At 39.2% G+C, this 11812-nt stretch overlaps 3 non-coding genes and 1 pseudogene across 3 annotated transcripts; 1 reads left to right on the forward strand and 3 right to left on the reverse strand.

Moving 5' to 3' along the window:
* Positions 1-901: 901 nt before the first annotated feature.
* Positions 902-973, reverse strand: trnat-cgu (transfer RNA threonine (anticodon CGU)). Its single transcript has one exon. It is a non-coding gene; the product is annotated as a tRNA-Thr (tRNA).
* Positions 974-3949: 2976 nt separating this feature from the next.
* On the reverse strand, positions 3950-4021 carry trnaa-ugc (transfer RNA alanine (anticodon UGC)). Its single transcript has one exon. It is a non-coding gene; the product is annotated as a tRNA-Ala (tRNA).
* Positions 4022-9642: 5621 nt separating this feature from the next.
* Positions 9643-9760, forward strand: LOC138217940 (5S ribosomal RNA; annotated as a pseudogene).
* Positions 9761-10384: 624 nt separating this feature from the next.
* LOC138243599 (U1 spliceosomal RNA) lies at positions 10385-10549 on the reverse strand. Its single transcript, XR_011192254.1, has one exon. It is a non-coding gene; the product is annotated as a U1 spliceosomal RNA (small nuclear RNA).
* Positions 10550-11812: the final 1263 nt, after the last annotated feature.

The following is an 11812-nucleotide window of genomic DNA, read 5'->3' on the forward strand; positions in this document are numbered from 1 at the left end:
AACCATCAAAGCCGAAAGCGCTTCTTATGCGGATCAGTATATTCCGATGCCGATGGTTCTGCAGAAGAAATAAGAAAAGCCGAACTCAAAGCACTGTGTTGCCATTACGGGTACTTTGGCTGCAGCTGCTTTAAGATCTACTCAGCGGGCACAGAAAGTTGTATGAGGTCAGACAGGTTTGCGCTGTCTAAATAACAGTGTGCGAATTTAAACTTATTTAAATAAGATTATTTACAATGTAATACATGCTCCAAAAGCGTTAATACTGCACTGGCTGCTATTTGAAACGCCTTTAGAAATGACGCGTAATAGAGATTGATGCAGCTGGCTTTTATGCTTCACAATACATTGCAATCAGGAAAATAAACCAATTAGAAATATGCAATACAACGTCTTTGAGTTCGGCTATTTTTATTTCTTCTGCAGAACAACTGGTATGGGAATGTACTGATCTGCATAATTCGCGCTTTCGGTTTCTGATCGCTTTTATTGAGCGCTGCTCTGAACTTTACATTTGCTTGTGCTAGTTTTCCACATGAAAAAAAAGAGATTTCCCTAATTACACGATTTCACTTTTTTTCTTATCAACGAGTAGAAATAAATAAATTACATATAATTCAATATAAAAGCCACAGGCGAGTTGGCTGGGGATCTAAGGCGTTGCGTTCAGGTCACAGTTTCCCCTCGGGTTTTTTGTTCGAATCCCACTTCTGAAAAAAAGGTTTTCTCGTTTTTCTCTGTGAAAAGACAATCAAGTTCTTAACAAATTTCATATATTAGACTTCCACAATACGTTCTGGCTTTAACAGGAAACTGTGCGCTTCCACAGAAAGAGTAACAAGAGGAGACGTTTCCATGTTACTTGTAGACTTAGATAAAGGAACGTGGCGGTGAATGAAAGAGGCACAGACGGGATTCGGACCCGCGATCTTCGGTTTACGAGACCGACGCCTTACCACTTGGCCACCGTGCCGTCGCTGTGAGCGGGGTCAGCTTACTATATGTTGAATCAACCCTAGTAATTTTACTGTTGTAATAGAGGAACAAGAGGCGCAGTCGGTAGAGCTTGCGACCCTTAAGTTCAAAATCGTTGATTCATGGGTTGTTTGTGTCCTTTCTGATCCCTCTAATCTTTTAGTAGGACAGTGCAAGCAGGACGTGATAGGGTACAGTGACTCCCAATGTCATATGAGCTTTGTGTAATTTAGCTTTCTTAACGCTATGGGGCTCGATTCAAATATCGCTGTGAAAGGTTTTTTCTAGATTGAGGGTGATCTGCTCCCGAGTAATTATAAACACCTGAGCGTTTACTGTTTACTGTTGTGTTACTGTGATAAAGGAACACCGCACTTTATCAAAATACTGCTGCTTCCTAATTTACATAATGGTATTTAGACCGGGGAGAGTGACTGCATTCCAAGAGGCTAAAAGTTGATTTCACAAAGCCCCCATTTAATAAAATACATTAGAAACCGCAAGGAAAACAGTATGTTTTAATAAGTCTTCTCCTGGTTTTATGTTATTATAGTCTTTCACATTTGAATGCATACCTTACCGAAAATCTTACCTAGATTACAGGCAACACAAACAGTTCTTAATGCACAAAGTCTATTTATAGTTGACTTTCTGCTAATCACATCTAATAGTTCATGAATCTTCCTGCCCATCATGTGTCTGCTAAGCAGTTTCTCCATTTTCCTCCTCCTGTCATTGTCAGCAAGCACATCAAGATGGGAAAATGTAACAGGGAAAAAGAGTAGTTGGTAGGAGTGGGATTTGAACCAAAACCTCGATCTAGAGACAAGAATACCCATGAGAGCTAGAAAAACAGAAGTCCTTAATCAGGGTGCGTTAGAACACTCAACCATCCTGACAAGCAACTGGTAGGAGTGGGATTTGAACCCACACCTCGATCTGGAGACAAGAATACCCGTGAGAGCTAGAAAAACACAAGTCTTTGATCATGGTGCTTTGGTGGTGGTGGAGGGGAGTCCCCATTACCTGTAAAGCGCTTTGAATGGTGCTTTAGAACACTCAACCATCCTGACAAGTGATGGATGAATGGAGGTGTATTGAATACACCAGTAGTTCACTAACCTGAGTTGCTTTGCTGGAGAAGTGCCATGTTACATGTTGTAAACGTCAAACGTACAAACGTGTTGTACTTTCCAACCTTTGAGTAATATTTTCCAGAGCTAGGGCGCAGTTGTCTTCACAATCTGGATTATCTCAAAAGCAATGATGTCTGTGTAAAACAGATTTTATTTTCGGGAACCGACGTTGTATTGCATATTTCTAATTGATTTGTTTTCATTATTGTAATGTATAGTGGAGCATAAAAAAACATCTGCAAAAATCTCTATTACGCGTCTTTGGCATTTCAAATAGTAGCGAGAGCGAGGATCAAACCCCCCTCTTGGCGATAGTTGCCTCACGCTCTGAACAACCAAGTCCTGCTTATTCCCCCTGTGGGTCGCGGATGGTGTGTTTTGGTATTTACTCGAAATTACGGAGGATACATGGGACTGCATTTACCTGATAACATACCATGATCTCTAGTACCTAATGAGCTTTGATAATTCAGCTTGCTTATCGCTTTGGGCTCAATTCAAAAGTTGCAGTGAAAGCAGGAGCTGAGCAGGATTCTGTTTAAATGGAGCCAGATCTGCTCACGAGCGGGGAAACACTTCAGCGTTTACTAATTGAAGACCACAATCCGCTAAAACACCCCTGTTTCTTAGACTAAAAGAAGCTAAAAGCATTTTTGAACATGGGTTATATTGTAAATACTGTTATTAAAAAGCTTATTCGCATACTGTCGGTTATTTAGACGGTGCAAAACAGGCTGCCCTTATAAAACTTTCTGTGCCCGTTTTGACCAAGGAGAAAGTATTTTCTGATGGAGCGCTATGCGAAAAGATTTAATTAGCTTTACCCCTGCCAATGATTCAGCATGAAGAAGTAAAAGTTTCAAAGGGAAAAGCAGCTCGCTAACACAGCCAATATTAAATGTACTTGCCGGCAAACTATCACGTGCATTGGCTCAGAAGTGATCTCGGCAATGTTCCCAAAGTAAAGCTGAAAGTGCCAAAGAGCATTTCTGTTGAGAAAACTGCCTTGATGTTAAGCTTAGAAAGCCTGTCTTTTAGATGTTCTATCTCTAAACACCTTGTGCAGCCTCCCAACAGACTAACAAATATTTTTTTGAGAAATGGGCACACACCCGGAAGACAATAACGTTTATCTACATTCGAGTATGTGAATAACAATTTAACAGAAAAAAGTTTGTAAATGAGATTTTGCAAAAATTCAATAAATCGTCTATAAACAGTAAGAAATTATTAAGAAAGTAAGATATTGTTTTATTTTATAAACTTTAAGACAATGAAGAGAGTTTACAGGTCATCCTTCGCTTTTGCTCTTTCAACTTAAGCGTTCAGGATCCAAGCCCATGTGCGGATGGTTGTATTTCTTAAAGTAACTTGTAATCATCAAAAGTTGTTGTGTAGTCCTTCAGTTCTTTCTCGAGTTGTACCATGGATATTTTATACGATCAATACTTTTCATGATCATTTGCATTTTCCGTTTCAAACGGAAAAAGTTCAAAGTGTCCTTATAACTGTGCTCCACATCTACACGAGAGCGCTTGTAAGAGTACAGGACATGCAATGAGGAGTTTGTGCAGCTTTCAGCTTAGTGCGGAGTCCAGAGGAAGGACTCACTCGCTGAATGATCTCTCAAGAAATTCAAAGGGTGTTTTCTGCAAAAGCCATGACAAGTGTGAAGAACAGAACGAAATGTTTTGGAGTTACATTTAAAACAGGAGAGAACACTGTAGCACTTCTAGTGTGTCTAAATTTAATTGTGTAAACCTAGCTGTCTATAAACACAAACAAGGAGTTCTCACACAACAGAAGATTGCGATGTGAGCACAGTAATATGAAACACTTGGAGATGCCAGGGATTGAACACAGGACCTCATACATGCAAAGCATGCACTCTACCATTGAGCTACATCCCCAACAGAACAGCTTGTGGAACTGACTTAGAGATGTGCAGATGCTCACTGACCACAATCCACCACTCACGAAGAATGTCTGCAGTTTCCCACTTTCGCATTTCCTCTAATACAGAGTAAATTCATGGGAATGAAGAAATAAGGAAGGAAAAATAGTCACATCTAAGCTTCCAGAGACCGGTTAAAAATGAATCAGTTATTTTTATATCCAGTCACATGGACGACGGCCCAGTGGGCAAAAGACGTATAATATACGTCTATTAAACGCATACCTTAGACGTCTAAATGTGGTCCGCAATTCGTCTAGAATGAAATTCTAATATATGTCTATTGTTATACATCTATGATAAGGTGTTCATTATACATAAATGGTTGGAGTTCTATTATACGGATAAATTTAGAGCACTATTATACATATATGATTGGAGTTCAGGATAACTTTAGAGGACTATTATACGTATATGGTTAGAGGTCTATTATACGGATAACTTTAGAGGTCTATTATACGTATATGGTTAGAAGTCTATTATACGGATAATTTTAGAGGACTATTATACGTATATGGGTAGAGGCTTATTATACATTACAATACAGATTTTAAAATGTACAACTTCTATATTTCCAAGAAAAAAAATATTACAATGAAAGTTAAGACGATTTTTGTCCACCATTTGCAAACCCTGTCTAATTGTCCTAACAGTTAGAACCAGAAACCTATTATTTTCAGTGTCCAGATCTCCTGGCCCCCTGCCTTGCATATGCATTCTTCAAGTAACACATTGTGTGTTCCTTTATTTCTTTAAAGGTAGGGTGGGACTTCAGCACCGCAGCTAGGAGAAAATTATATAATATTACTACCCAAATAAATGATGATTAATATCTTCTTTAGTATAATCTCAAAAATGAACCATTAAGGTTAACTAAGCTCAAAGCTATAATAAACGTATAAAATTTGGCTTGCATCATAGCAGTTGAGCAATAAAGTCTGTCCTAATTAAAGAGTACCCAAAGTTTGAAAGTACAACATAGAATAAGAATAATTAGAGAAACGGCAAAACGATTTTGTGTCATCTTCCCCTTCACACTATTTTTATGTGCCATTTTTTGCTTATTAACGTACTATTTTAATCAAAATAATATTAAGTAAGATCTGTATGTATTCAGATAGTATTATTATTATTATTTATACTTACTCGTCAAAAGAGGATTGCTGAGATATTTGCGGATTTCTTCTACGATTGAAAAACGTGTCCAAAATGGTGACCAACGAATACTAGCAATGCATTGTGGTATATAACCGGAAAATATACCACAACGTATGCGTTTATTAATGTTGTCGATATTATGGTTGAAATTTAACATTGATAATACATCGCAGCTATGTGCCCCCTACTATGAGCTGATGTGCAATTTTAATGCATGCAGTTAGTAAGGAAACGGTCACTGTTGTAAGGTATTATATATAATGACATTATGGAATAGGATGGGGACAGGTCACGGGGGGAGGGAGGAGTGTCGCCCCTTCAGTTTTGGGCAAAAGGATTTACTTAACTTGTAATAAAAAAATAGTTGTACTTTGTCAATGGCCAAACATTAATTTATTTACACGTGTAAAATAAATATAGTACATATAGTAATAAATATAGAAAATACAGTAATAAATATAGTAAATTAATTAATTACTACGTAAATAATTTACTTCGTACACTGTGCAGATGGCTGTATACTCCTAGTTGCAGCACCCACGATATATACAGTAAAAAGCCTCAGGCACTGTGTTAAAAGTGTTTTCGACGTTATATATGCGTTTATTAATGTTGTCGATTTTACGGTTGCAATTAGATGTTGATAATACGTCGCAGCGACGTATACACAGATGCAGCCATTCAAAATGGGTGGGGTATTTCGTGGTATACCCCGGTGGGCGTGTCACATTAAAACGCAGTATCATGCAGTATCACGCAGTGTATCGCGTCATTTGAGGTCATGCTGGAACCTCTCATGTACAGCATTTGAGCTTGGACAAAAGTTGGACAAAAGTACACAACCTACCTTTATCAGAAATATTTATGCATCAAAGCCTTTACCGAAGATATTACTAATAGTATTAATAATGAATGACTTTGGACAAGCTGTAAACTCAAAGTATTATGCTGGTCCACATTCTTTCTAACCGTCATTTTAAACGAAAATACTTTTAGTTTTTTCTTTGACAAACACCACAGCATTTCGTGGATAATTTCTTAAGCACATTTGTACAAGCACTTGGAATCTGTCCAAGCCCTACTTTGTCAGGCATTTTCTTTTACTGCAACGGACATAAAAACTCCCTTGCTTTTAACAGAGCGTTTCATAATTTCTAACTACGAAAATTATTTAAACTGCAACACTTATCATTCAACCAGGGCTCAAAATATCACAAGGATCCTCAAGAGCACATCAAAGACTGTATTAAAAGATACTTGTATCAGATACATGAGAATCCAGGCTTTTTTTCTCAACACTTTCTTTTCCGTATACCAGATATTATGGAACTACTTCAGAAGGCTGTCAGCCAGTCAGATTCCAGGAATCAATACTTTAAAGAAAATTTGATTTCTCCCTAAACATTTTAAGCATCGAAGTCTTTAACTAACATGTGAAATAGTGGCAGTTTTAAGCTTTTCTGCTAATATAATATGGAATTGCGTATCTAAAGAAATTAATAACGATATGATTATATTTGTGTACTGCGACAGGGCTGTGTAGGGATGTTTCGCCTCACAATCAGACAAATGCAACATAAATTGGGCTGTGTAGTCTTCTAAGTATCTTAATAAACTTTCAGCATAGCTTTCTCCCCGTTTAGATTTATTTTTCTTGGGATCTTGGGATCAAACGTGGAAAGATTAGATTGTAATCGTTTTTATTTTTTAAATACATTTTAGAAAAGTGTAATCTATACTAAAAAGCTGTACACCACCTGCTATAAAGATACATATTGTAATACTTTCGGTCTCAGATAGGACGGACACAGAGTTAAAGCAAGTTAAAGCCTTGATTTTATATATCACCTTTAAAAGTGGCATCACCAAGCAATACAGATTACAAAGTAAATACCCAACACTGATTGCACCCATCTGTCATGTTAATAAAGACCTTTAAATTGAATTTAGTTTTATTACTTGTTTTTCAGGAAGTTAAAAAAAAACACTTGAATTACTTATCCAGTCTCTCGAACTAAAATTCTTTTTCAATCAATGCAACTAACATCGGGCAACGTGTTTTTTTTTAATCCAACATTGACAGCCACATCTTAAATCTTGTCAGTCAGCTCTTTTTTCTCTATCTGAATTGTGGCGATTCAAACAACCTGGGATAACAAGTGGTCTCAAAGTCACCGAGCTCACAGAGCTTCAACAACAGATGACAATTTCCTTAGTCCTTCCTTAGTCTTCCTGAAATTGTCAGATTATGAGTGAACAAAAGCATTTTATTAAAAACACGTTTGTGTTTGTTTGGGAGCTATATTATGTATTTTTCATATGTAAGAAATAATGATGTGTTCCTGCTTACACATTGCACGACTTTAAAAGCTAGAAAAACAGGTTTCGATTCACATTATCTGGCGAGCCTTGTTTTGTCAAAGGAAAATTCTATTCTACTCTGAGAATGTAGGGGGAGGAAGAATGTCCCTTGTCTTTTTACTTACTCCAATACACCAATGCATTAGCATGTTAAAGCGATTTCATTGAGGAGCCTAGCTTTCTTAACTAGTAAGTACTGTACTTACTGGGTTTTGAAGGGGGGGAGGTGTCTTTTGCTGGAAATCTCGCCCCCTTCTACTTTGAAAATACCTGTGAAACAGGTTTAATTCGTCACAGCCAGCACTCCCGCAGAGAGGGGGGTTGTACTTGCAGTGCATCGGTATAGATGGGAAAGCCAGAGCCGAGTCAAGTCTAGCCATGTGTGAGTCTAGTGTCACAGAGCTTCAACAGCAGATGACAACTTGTGAGTTTGATTAAGAATGAATAAAAACATTTCATTAATAACGCGTTTGCGTTTGTCTGGGTGCTGAAAAAGTAAAAAACAATTACTTTTTGACAATGAAGAACTGTGTGTGTGTCTCTCTCTCTGCTGGCGTTTGTAATCATTTTTATTTTTAAATACATTTTAGCAAAGTAATGTACCATAAAAGTATTGTGAGACATATTTTGGTTAACATGTTCAGTGTTCAGTGTGTGGTAATTTGTTTGGTGCAAGTGAAGTTTTATTTAAAATCTGACCCAGGGAAAAGTGTGGTGTGGACGGCTGAGGAGAGAATGCAGGCTCGCGCTGTGTCCGTTATTCTTTTTGTCTTTTTGAGCCAGTGAAAGCTCTGTTGTCCTTCACATGAATGCCTGAATCATTGTACCAAACCCAGGATTTTACAGTATTTTTTTCTTTAAAATACCAATAACAGCAACATACAGTTTACATAATATGTTGATGTTCCAAAATTAATATAGTTTATGACCTTTATGACCTTTGTTATGCTCCTCGTTAATGTCTAAGCCGGAACACATCATTATATCTCATTTTGTATTTCTTTAAAAAAAAAATCGTTTGCCCAGCCTAACAGTAATGTTGTTATTGTTTTTATCCTGTAAAGCGCTTTGAGGAGCCACCTTTAAAGGCGCCATATACAATAAAGTTCATTATTATTACTATTGTTAATTTGCTGGACAGAGAGGTGAACATTATTACGCAGAAGACAAAGATAGCGATTTACGTTGCATTGTGCATTGTGCTGCTATAATACAGTTTTAAATAATTAAAAGTCTAAACACTATCAGCTTTATTTATGGGTTTTAAATAAAGGCGATTTAAACGCGATTTAAATCAATATAAATGTTTATATTGCAATGCATAGGTGACTATTCATTGTTATTAAAATGACTTAAATTCGATCATGTTGTGATATTTAGAAATATAAATTTGTTTGGTGCGAGTGAAGTTTTATTTAATCTCTGACCCAGGGAAATGTTTTATTTTTTCAAAGATGTGATATATAGTATATTCGACGAATCACTGCCCACTGGGTGTGCGGACCTTTTCTTATTTACCTTGTGCAATCGTGTTTCATAAAATGTAATTGTATTATAGCATGAACCCCTGGCGATTTTCTTGATACGTTATATGTGCTCTTGTTTGTATTGTATGTATTTTTGTTGTACAAATAAAAATTAAAAAGCACAATTTTCCGGATGCAGCTGCTGTAAAACAAATTACTCCAATACACCAATGAACAGACCCACTCACCTCTTAGTGTGCACAGTGCATGTCGCAGCGCTTCCTGCTTTCACTTCAATGCACGTCCTGATGTACCCCGGTCTCCCGCGTGACAGGTGGGGATAATCACCACTATACTAACGAGGAAGACATCGCTCTCTCCGACCCCCGGCATCATATCCCGACCCACCATGCTGGAAGCCGACGCGTGCTGTGATTCCTTTATGGAGCAGAAACATCCAGGTACGCAATGCAATTTGGAAAGAGGCTCCTTTCCAAAGAGTTGCACACGAACGATCCTTCAGTCCAACTCGGGGGGCACAGAGCCCCAGCCACACACAGCTTCAAGTAGCGAGTTAGGCGCCATGGCTTTTGCTTGCGGCCACACCACCCTGAATGTGCCCAATCTCGTCTGATCTTGGAAGCTAAGCAGGGTTGGCCTGGTTAATACTTGGATGGGAAACTTCCTGGGAATACCAGGTGCTGCAAGCTTTTGCTCTCTCGGCCAGCAGGGGTCGCCGTTGGTGCCGTAGGCTTTGGGAGGAAAACCTGGAGGATGGAAAGGTGATCTATAGCCTCATCTCTAGAGATGTTTTGTTGCTATGGCATGTGTGTGACCCATATAAAAAAAAAAAACGTTTGTAAAACGAATATCGAAGCTGCCTCTAAATCTGCAAATGAAGATGAGTCGATAAACCACTTGTTTATCGTATAACTATACATATATTCATTTATTACTGATTTCATTCATTGAACACGGATACAATAGAGGTACAGCCATTCACTGTTTGACATGTCTGCACTGGTACAGAACCTAGCAATCAGAAAACGGGTGAAACTGTCTTGAGAATTAGCATACAGTACCGAGGCCCCCATGACCAAATAAAGGCTAACCTCGATAATCAGCCTAAATAATGCAGACTACAGCAAAACGACTGACTTTGAAAAGGGAATGAATGTCCGGAAGGAGTAGTGTAACCAGCTTGAAATGTTTCTCCGGACCTCTAACTAAAAGAAACCGGGAACCAGCAGTGGCATCGACTCCTTTCAAACTGGGATCCTATCGCAGCACGTGGTGTCGTAACTCTTCCGTATCCGATATTGGACCAAGCACATCAGGGGAGAGCGCGAACGCAGTCCCCCACTACCAGAAATAATGCAGTCGAGATTCCCACATTTGGGGAATTCGCAGGGGTCAGCACAGCCGGAGTGCAATGGCCGAGCCTCGCCCTGGGTGAATCGATTTTTTAAGAACTTTATTTTCTTTTCACAAAAAAATACAGGACATCACAAATTAGAAAGCTTTACATTAATATACATACTTAAAACAGTATATATGATCACATCTCATTACATTTTGACACGGTACCAGTTACATAGCAACAATTTATTTTTTTCTGGTGTAAATCACATTCTTTACTTAAACATGATAATGTTTTTCACAGTTTCTTGAGACCTATGCTCTCTATTTCCCACAGATTTTCTGCTTCCTCCCTCCTTTCTCTCCACAGATCTCTGAGGTAATAGTTCTCTTGGGTGATGAACAGGGCCAGGCTACCTGCTGCCTTGACTGGGACCTCGATGCCTTTGAACAGCCCCATGTTCCTCACTCTCCACAGGGCGTCTTTCCCACTGTTCACCACGGCCCAGATCCTGTCAAACATGTCAGGAGGAAGTTTGACAGGAGAGATGCCGTTGTAGTGGCAATGCTTGTTAATAAGACAGAATTAAGCGGTGGTATGCTGTCCTAAATGAGGCCCCATCTCACCTTCCATCTCTGTGGTGCAGCCACAGAGAAAGTATTCATGCAGGCTGATTTAAGATGTTTTCTTTTGATAAGGGACAGCTCCCAGATGGGGATGCACTTAGCTAAGCCTGGCTATCATGATCAATGGTCATCCATTGGCGCCTATCTGTCTAGGGAGTGCCAAATGGACATCTGGACTGCATTCCTAAGTGTCAAGAGTAAGTGACTCATATCTCACCTTGATCAACCAATCAGGGACTGGCAGGGCGTGGTAATACCACATGGGTCTCCAATGCCCGCCAAACTCTCAAAAAATCAGCACACATCTGTGTCTTGGTCAAAAAGTGAGCGCAAGCTCAGATCGGGGCTCTCCTTGGCCATTGTCGCACATCCTCAGAGACAATCATGTGACAACTGCTGTTGTCTGCAAAGGGACTTGGACTTTGTTATAAGCGCAAGGCCGAGGATCCCGTACGTACTCAGAATTCAGAAAGCTTTTAAGCGCAGGAGGCGCCCTATCCCCGCTCGCTCGCTCATTCCCCTGTTCACACGTGCAGTGCGGCTTGTCCGTCTGTTTATTTGTCAGCTTTGGCGAGACACGGGTGCTTGTGTATTAGCGTGAGCGTTTTTTATTCTGATCAGGAACAGTTTTACAAGTCCGCAAAGGATCGAGGAAAGGTTTATCGCCAGCTGAAAAGAGACACAACGCTTCGGCTGTGGAGACTTGTTCAGCTGGCGTTCGGAGAGTCGCGTTTTCCACAGAGCTCAGATGTCAAAGCACAGCAGCAGCTCTCCAC

The sequence above is a fragment of the Lepisosteus oculatus genome, chromosome 14, assembly GCF_040954835.1.
Source record: "Lepisosteus oculatus isolate fLepOcu1 chromosome 14, fLepOcu1.hap2, whole genome shotgun sequence".
NCBI lineage: Eukaryota > Metazoa > Chordata > Actinopteri > Semionotiformes > Lepisosteidae > Lepisosteus > Lepisosteus oculatus.